The sequence below is a fragment of the Nematolebias whitei genome, chromosome 17, assembly GCF_014905685.2.
Source record: "Nematolebias whitei isolate Nwh7 chromosome 17, NemWhi1, whole genome shotgun sequence".
Classification (NCBI taxonomy): domain Eukaryota; kingdom Metazoa; phylum Chordata; class Actinopteri; order Cyprinodontiformes; family Rivulidae; genus Nematolebias; species Nematolebias whitei.
In genome coordinates, this window is record NC_056514.1 from 30,375,388 (window position 1) to 30,382,144 (window position 6,757).

Consider the following 6,757-nt stretch of genomic DNA (forward strand, 5'->3'; position numbering starts at 1 on the left):
GGGGGGGGGGGGGGGGGGGGGGGGTTTGCATAATTTGCATGCCTGCGATTTATGCGCTGAAGCGACGTATTTATAAACCATTTTTTTTTTTGGCTGAGATATGACCATTTTCATTCATTCTGACAGAAAATATTGAACACTACCATTTTCAGCCACTAGATGGCACTCAAGTAGTATGGCATGTCGCTGTGTCATGTAATAGGTAAAAGTGGCTATTAATGACGCAATTGGCATTTCGCTGTGCCACCCCAGCGAAATGCAGCTAATTTGACCATTAAAGTGGATTTATTAAGTAATAGTTCAACTGATACACACATCTGATATAACGTCGAGCAAACAAAGAATTGTTTTACGTGCTTATCTTGTTAAATTTCGAAGAAATGCGCAGCGTTCCTCCTTTTTGATTTCCTCCCTCTGCACACACCCAGAGCACCAAGAAGAGAATACTTTTGAAATGCAGCTGATTTGACCGTCAAAGTGAATTTATTAAGGAAAAGTTGAACTGAGACACACCTTTGCTATAAAGTTGAGCAAACAAAAAATTGTTTTTAAGTGTTAATCTTGTTAAATTCTTGTTATAGTCCCGTGCACGCTCCCGCGGACACCATTTGGCAGCCAATCGATTTTGGCCACAACACCAGTCCACATTTCAGTGTTGTCAGCAGTGATGCATAATAGATGCGACTTATTTATGGATTTTTCCACTTTATTAGACATATTTGGACTGATGCGACTTATAGAGCGGTGCGACGTGTACGGCAGAAAATATGGCAGGACAGAGACACAAAATAATCATATGATGTTAAGAAACATTTTAGCCATGTACAACTTTAAATCCTCAAAAGTTGACATGTTGAGTAAATTGTAAATATAAACAGTATTAAATCATTTGTATCTCTCAGAAGTAAAGATGGGCAGAGGTTCACCAGTCTGCAAATAATCGCATTTTGAATCTGGACAAATCTCTGAGTGCAAAAGATCAAATCAAATCTGGTCAACGCTGAAGATCTTCAGACCCTCAGGTGACAATGCATTAAAAAAAACATCTGATTCTGTTCTGGACCTCTGCCTGGGCTCAGGAACACTTCCACAAATCACTGTCTGTAAACACAGCGTGTTATCCAAGTTAAAGCTCTGGCATGCAAATTAGAAGCCATATGTGTCACCACTTAGAAGAGCAGCCATCTTACCTGGGTTGGGGCTTATTTGAATTGGCCCTCAAGGCATAAATAAAATTCAAAATAATCACTTTCAAAAGAAAATTCTTAGTTTCACCATTGATTTGTTTACAATGTTCTACTGTTAACAAAATACCTGTTAGAAAATCAAGTCAATCTATCATTTTTTTTTTTTTTTGGATTTACACATCTCAACTTCTTCAGAATTTGGGTTGTAACAATAGAGCGCGTTTGTTCGTTATTTTCTCTAATCTGTTCTGAGAAACCACAATGTAAGAGCTTCCAAGTATATTTGGGTACGTCACCACCCACTGGAGAAATGGAGCCCATGGAAAAAGGCCAGAGTCGTTTGAACTTTGCGATAATTTAAATACCATGTGTCATCTTCTAACAAACAAAATATTATTTATAATTAGTATTAAATCTGACTGTAAATTTAGTTTTTAAAAAAAGTTGGTGTGACAGTATAATAAAAAATCCACATGCTGGATAGCACATACTGTGATTTAGAAGAAGTCACAGCTCAACTATCCACTGTTTGGCTATTTTAAAGCTTTATATCAGCTGCTGGTGTTAAAACAAGGATGGTGTGGCTAGAAAAATACTTGTTGGGGAACATAGTTGATGACAAACTTATCTTTTGTTTGTTTTAACCTATAGAACACTAATGCACTGAGTCAGACTAATACAGACATTCTGTGTTAAAGGTGAGTTCCTGGAAAGTGCTCAGAGTGACACACCCTGCTAATTTCCAACTACTGTCCCCATTTTAAACTTTTAAATGGGAGTGAGGCGTTTACGTGTTGTCGTAAATTCCACTATTATCCCCAACAAACATTCACAAACAGAAAGGATGCACTTGACAAATGTATTTTTTTCCAAAGAGCGTCAAACACTACAAACATTTCGAAGAGATTTAACGCGTTATTGCTGATTCGAATAGTTAGAAAATAATAATTAACGACTAAGTTGGAAAGTTTACGAACCAGAAAAACTTCATTTGACAGCATCACGGGCCTTTTCGTTTCTCAGCTTGCTAACTAGCTAAAAAAGGCGCGTTTTTAATGGTAAAATAGTGATGTAATGGGTTGATATCGGTATATATGTGCACAAACTACACATTTATAATGGTATATTTTTACTCCAAAATGTCGTGTAATGTTAAATGGGTTGAAAATAAACGAGAAGCGGTTCGCTAAACTTACACATTATCCAGAGATAAGCCTGTTTAGCTGCTAGCATCCGAACTAAAGTACGGATAACTGCGTTATAAAATTTGTTATATTTTTAAAAAAATGTAAAAGATAGTCAAGACGGTCTAAAATTAAGGGAAACTAATTCGTCTGCTGCTCCTGCGGAAGGCCAGTTTTAAATTAGACGTCGCTAATTTCCTACATTCCTGGATTACAGAAACGCATCACCACAACTCACCACTTTTTGTTGAACTCCTCCGCTGAGCTGACCGACGAGCACCAAAGATGACTTTATTTTACGATTCGACGGTGAAAAAAGCCTGGAAGGCGTAAGTTGCTACTCGGATAGGGCCGTCAGATCCAGGAAGAGCCGAGCAGGGGAGCAGCCTGGATGTGGGCGTGTCCTCTGCATCGTTTCCGTCCTCTTCAACCTTTGGTCGCAGCCATTGACGAGACAGAGGCTGGAGGACAAGGACATGCTCATCAGGCTGACTCATACTTTCTAATTCCTCTGTATTTCAATTAGAAAACACTGACATATTTATATTGCATAAGGTTCTACTGTGGTGCAACGGATTTCTTTCATGTAAATGAAACGTGCATGCAAAGCCCCGTGTTCTGTGCCCTCCATGAGTCTTAATGCAGAATATACAAAAACAAATGACATGTTGATGTCGCAACATCCGTTTTATGGGACCATGTGTCTCAGAAAAATCACAATTCAGAAATTTAAAATGCGTTTTCACAAAGTAAAATATAAGATATCCAACGTTCTGCAATGAGACCTTTAAAAACTAAAACCATCATACTCTTTTTCTTTTGTCTGAAGACTTTTGGGATGGAGACCAAACATGCTCTCACAGGACAAATAAAGTATTTAAAGAGGTGCATACAGAGTCCTTACAAAGTACGTACAAGGTAATCACAGTCTATATGAAATAACGTTCTTAAAGAGTGCTTACAGTCCCCATGGACTATGTTTGCAGATGACATTGTGATCTGTGGTGAGAACAGGGGGACAGGTGGAAGAGAACTTGGAGAGGTGGAGGTATGCGCTTGAAAGAAGAGGAACGAAAGTCTGCTGTAGTAAGATAGAGAACGTGTGAATGAGAGGGAGGCAGGTGGAACAGTGAGGCTACAAGGAGCAGAGGTCACAAAGGACTTCAAGTGCTTGGGGTCCACTGTCCAGGAAAATGGGGAGTGTGGTAAAGAGAGTCCAGGCAGGATGGAGTGGATGGAGAAAAGTTTCAGGAGTGATTTGCAACAAAAGGGTGTCGGCAAAGGTCAAAGGAAAACAGATGTGCGATCATGCTGTATGGTCTGGAGACAGAGACATGGACAAAAAGACAGGAGAAAGAACTGGAAGTGGCAAAAATGAAGATGTTGAGGTTCTCCTTAGGAGTGACAAGGATGGATAAGATTATGAATGAGATCATCAGAGGTACCGCACAGGTTGAACAACTGGGAGATAAAGTTATAGAGGCCAGACTGAGATGGTTTGGACATGTCCAGAGGAGGGACAGTGGGTATATTGGTAGAAGGATGTTAGAAATGCAGCTGCCAGGATAAAGACAAAGAGGAGATATTGTATGTGGATGCATTTAGAGAGGACATGGAGGGAGGTGGAGTGAGGACAGACATGGAGAAGGACGACTCGCTTTGGCGACCCCTGAAGGGGGGAAAGCTGAAAGAAGAAGAAAGATTACTTACAGGATACTTACTGGTACATATGGGTATGTAATGGTACATACACCGCAAGTACAAAGTACATATCAAGGAGCTTACAGGGTACATATTGGGTACTTAGAGGATAATACAGGGTCCTTATGTAGCAGATTAGCAGGTACTTAATGATAACTACATGGTAATAATAATCGGGGTGCCTACAGGGTAAATACAAAGAAGCGCTTACAAAGTAAAAAGCTTTTTTTATGAGGTGACTTGTTTCTTTGTGCCCCAATATGACACAACGCCTTTGATTACAAAATTCTGTCCGTTCACAATATACACAGCTGTTGCTATTTTTAAGTTTGCTATGCTCGGTGTTCTTCATTGTGAGCCCAGTTTTTAGTGTGCGTGCGTGTGCAAATGTGTTTTGGTTACACCACAGGCGGTTTTAGAGGGTGGCACAGAGTGGCAGCTGCCCCTGTAAAATAATATTTTACCCTCCAGTTGCCACCCTAATGCAGACTAGGTAATGCTGTAAATGTTTGTAGAACATCTCGACAGAACTCCAGTCTTTATATAAACTCACTGATTTACAGTTTGCACGCACATCTCTTGAAGTTCAAAATGGTTATTATATGTTATGCCCACTAACCAGATCTGAAGATTTCACCTCTGGAGAAAGTTTCAAGACTCTCCCAACTATCAAAAAGTGGCGATGGAAAACTAGCACTCTGTCCACATTAAAAACGACAATAACTTCCCCATCCACATGGAAACTCATGCACAACACAACTCTGAATCAGCCACATGGTGAACTTTGAGCAAACAATTCTCTCTTTCAATTCCCCCCCCCCAGTATAATTTATTTGAAAGATGTTAAAGTGAAATGTGTCTGCAGGATGTTTTCTAAAAAAGTTGGTAAAGCTGCCAGGAAAAAGACAAAAAAAAGGTGATATATGGATGAAGTTAGAGAGGACATGGATAGTTGGAGTGAGATGGAGGAGGATGACTCGCTGTGGCGACCCCTGAAGAGGGAAAAGCCAAAAGAAGAAGACATTGATAATTATTGTATTTTACTTGATATTGCAGAACTCTGCAGCTTAAGACACATTCAAAGGTTTTATTTCCTCTTGAAATATCATAAGTAGATAATAAGAGTCACACATACTGTTTGAAAGAAGCTTTTTTTTTAGATGAGAAATGTACTTAATGCAGCTGCACTCAATCAAAACACAAGATGGCAGCAGTGGGTGTTTGTGTGAACACTTCCGGTGAGGGTCTTTTCATTCTTTTCTTTTTTCTTCTTAGTTTATTCATTCATCCTATAACCTTATTGTAATTAAAGACATCCTAAATAAACAAAGTGATTTATTGTGATTGTAACTGCAAAAACACAAACTATGGAGGGTTTTTTTAACGTGTATAAATATAATTTACACATGCAGTACATGTATGGAAAGAAGTACCAGTAATTAAAACTGTTAAATCAGGGGTCTTTTGAGGATCTAGTTTATAAAGCTACCTGTCAGGAAGATGTGAAAACTTATGTAGGACTTCCAATTTAATGTAAGGCAGAACGTTGTAGCATATAATCAAGCCACTAGCTCATGGTTGGATGAAACACTGGAGGGCGCACTGGTCACGTGACGTTCTGATTCACTGAAGCTATGTCGGCCAAGACAGCCAAACCTCTGCACTTGGCATTGTTCACTGAGTAAATATATGTCAGTAATAATAATAAAGTGTATGCACTATAATAATGTAATGTTAAAATTTACATTAAAATGCTGTGTATGCTGCAGATGTTGGCAACAGAATAGAAGGGAAACCGTTAATCACAAGTAATCAGATTTCATCTTGTTTAACTCAGTGTGAACGTGACCCGACCAGAACTGAAGTTAGTAATTTAACTGTTTAAAAGTAGCCTATAAAGTTAATGTTATCGCTGCTAATTATTGAATTGGCTATAAGATAGTATCTTCTGTGGCACGAAGCTATAGGCTGATCATGCAACAATTTAATACAAATTATTAAATAAAACAATATTGCCTCCCATCATGATTCATTATATGCTCTTTGCATGGATTTTGAAAATGTACTTTTAAGCTTAGTTGTAGATTAGACACTGATCAGTGCATTTTATAGCAAATCCACACAATTTCCAAGTTTTAAAAGCTAGTTTCAAATTAATCCGTTAGTCTAAGTCATATTTATTTAACCAGCTAAACTACTCTAAATCACTGGAAGTCAGTTATTAATTGACTGACTCTGGGTCTAGTTCAGATCATCATTATATAGTTTCCTAAAGTAATTTCTAGCCATTCTACACAGTTGTTGTGTAAATTAACATTAACTATGAATTATATTAAGTTTATGCAAAGATGTTAATAATAATTTGTGACACAGGTCCAGATGTTTGCTGTTAAAGTGTTGGCAGCTGTGAGCAGCAGCCCACATTGGACGCCATCTTTGCTTCTCCATGTCACAAATGTAAACAGACGGGATAGGTATTACACATTCTACTGATAGTATTTAACTCTGCGGTTACATCTAATTACTTTTTTTATATATCAACAATAACATCCCCAAACCTACAGTAAGTAAATTTTAAAAAAACATTTGTTCCCAGCAAATAAGATTTGATTTGTATGGCAGACATTCAAAATTCAGTTTCAAAATGGATGTTTCAAAGCCCATAAATCCCCGAACGCACATTAA

At 38.3% G+C, this 6,757-nt stretch overlaps 1 protein-coding gene across 1 annotated transcript in view; it reads right to left on the minus strand.

Moving 5' to 3' along the window:
- Positions 1-2,754, minus strand: part of anxa11b (annexin A11b) — an 11,847-nt gene extending 9,093 nt beyond the window's left edge. Inside the window, exon 1 of the mRNA XM_037691093.1 lies at positions 2,610-2,754. The gene's annotated coding sequence lies outside the window, so the exon portion shown is untranslated. The remainder of the gene's footprint in view (positions 1-2,609) is intronic.
- Between the last annotated feature and the right edge of the window lie 4,003 nt (positions 2,755-6,757).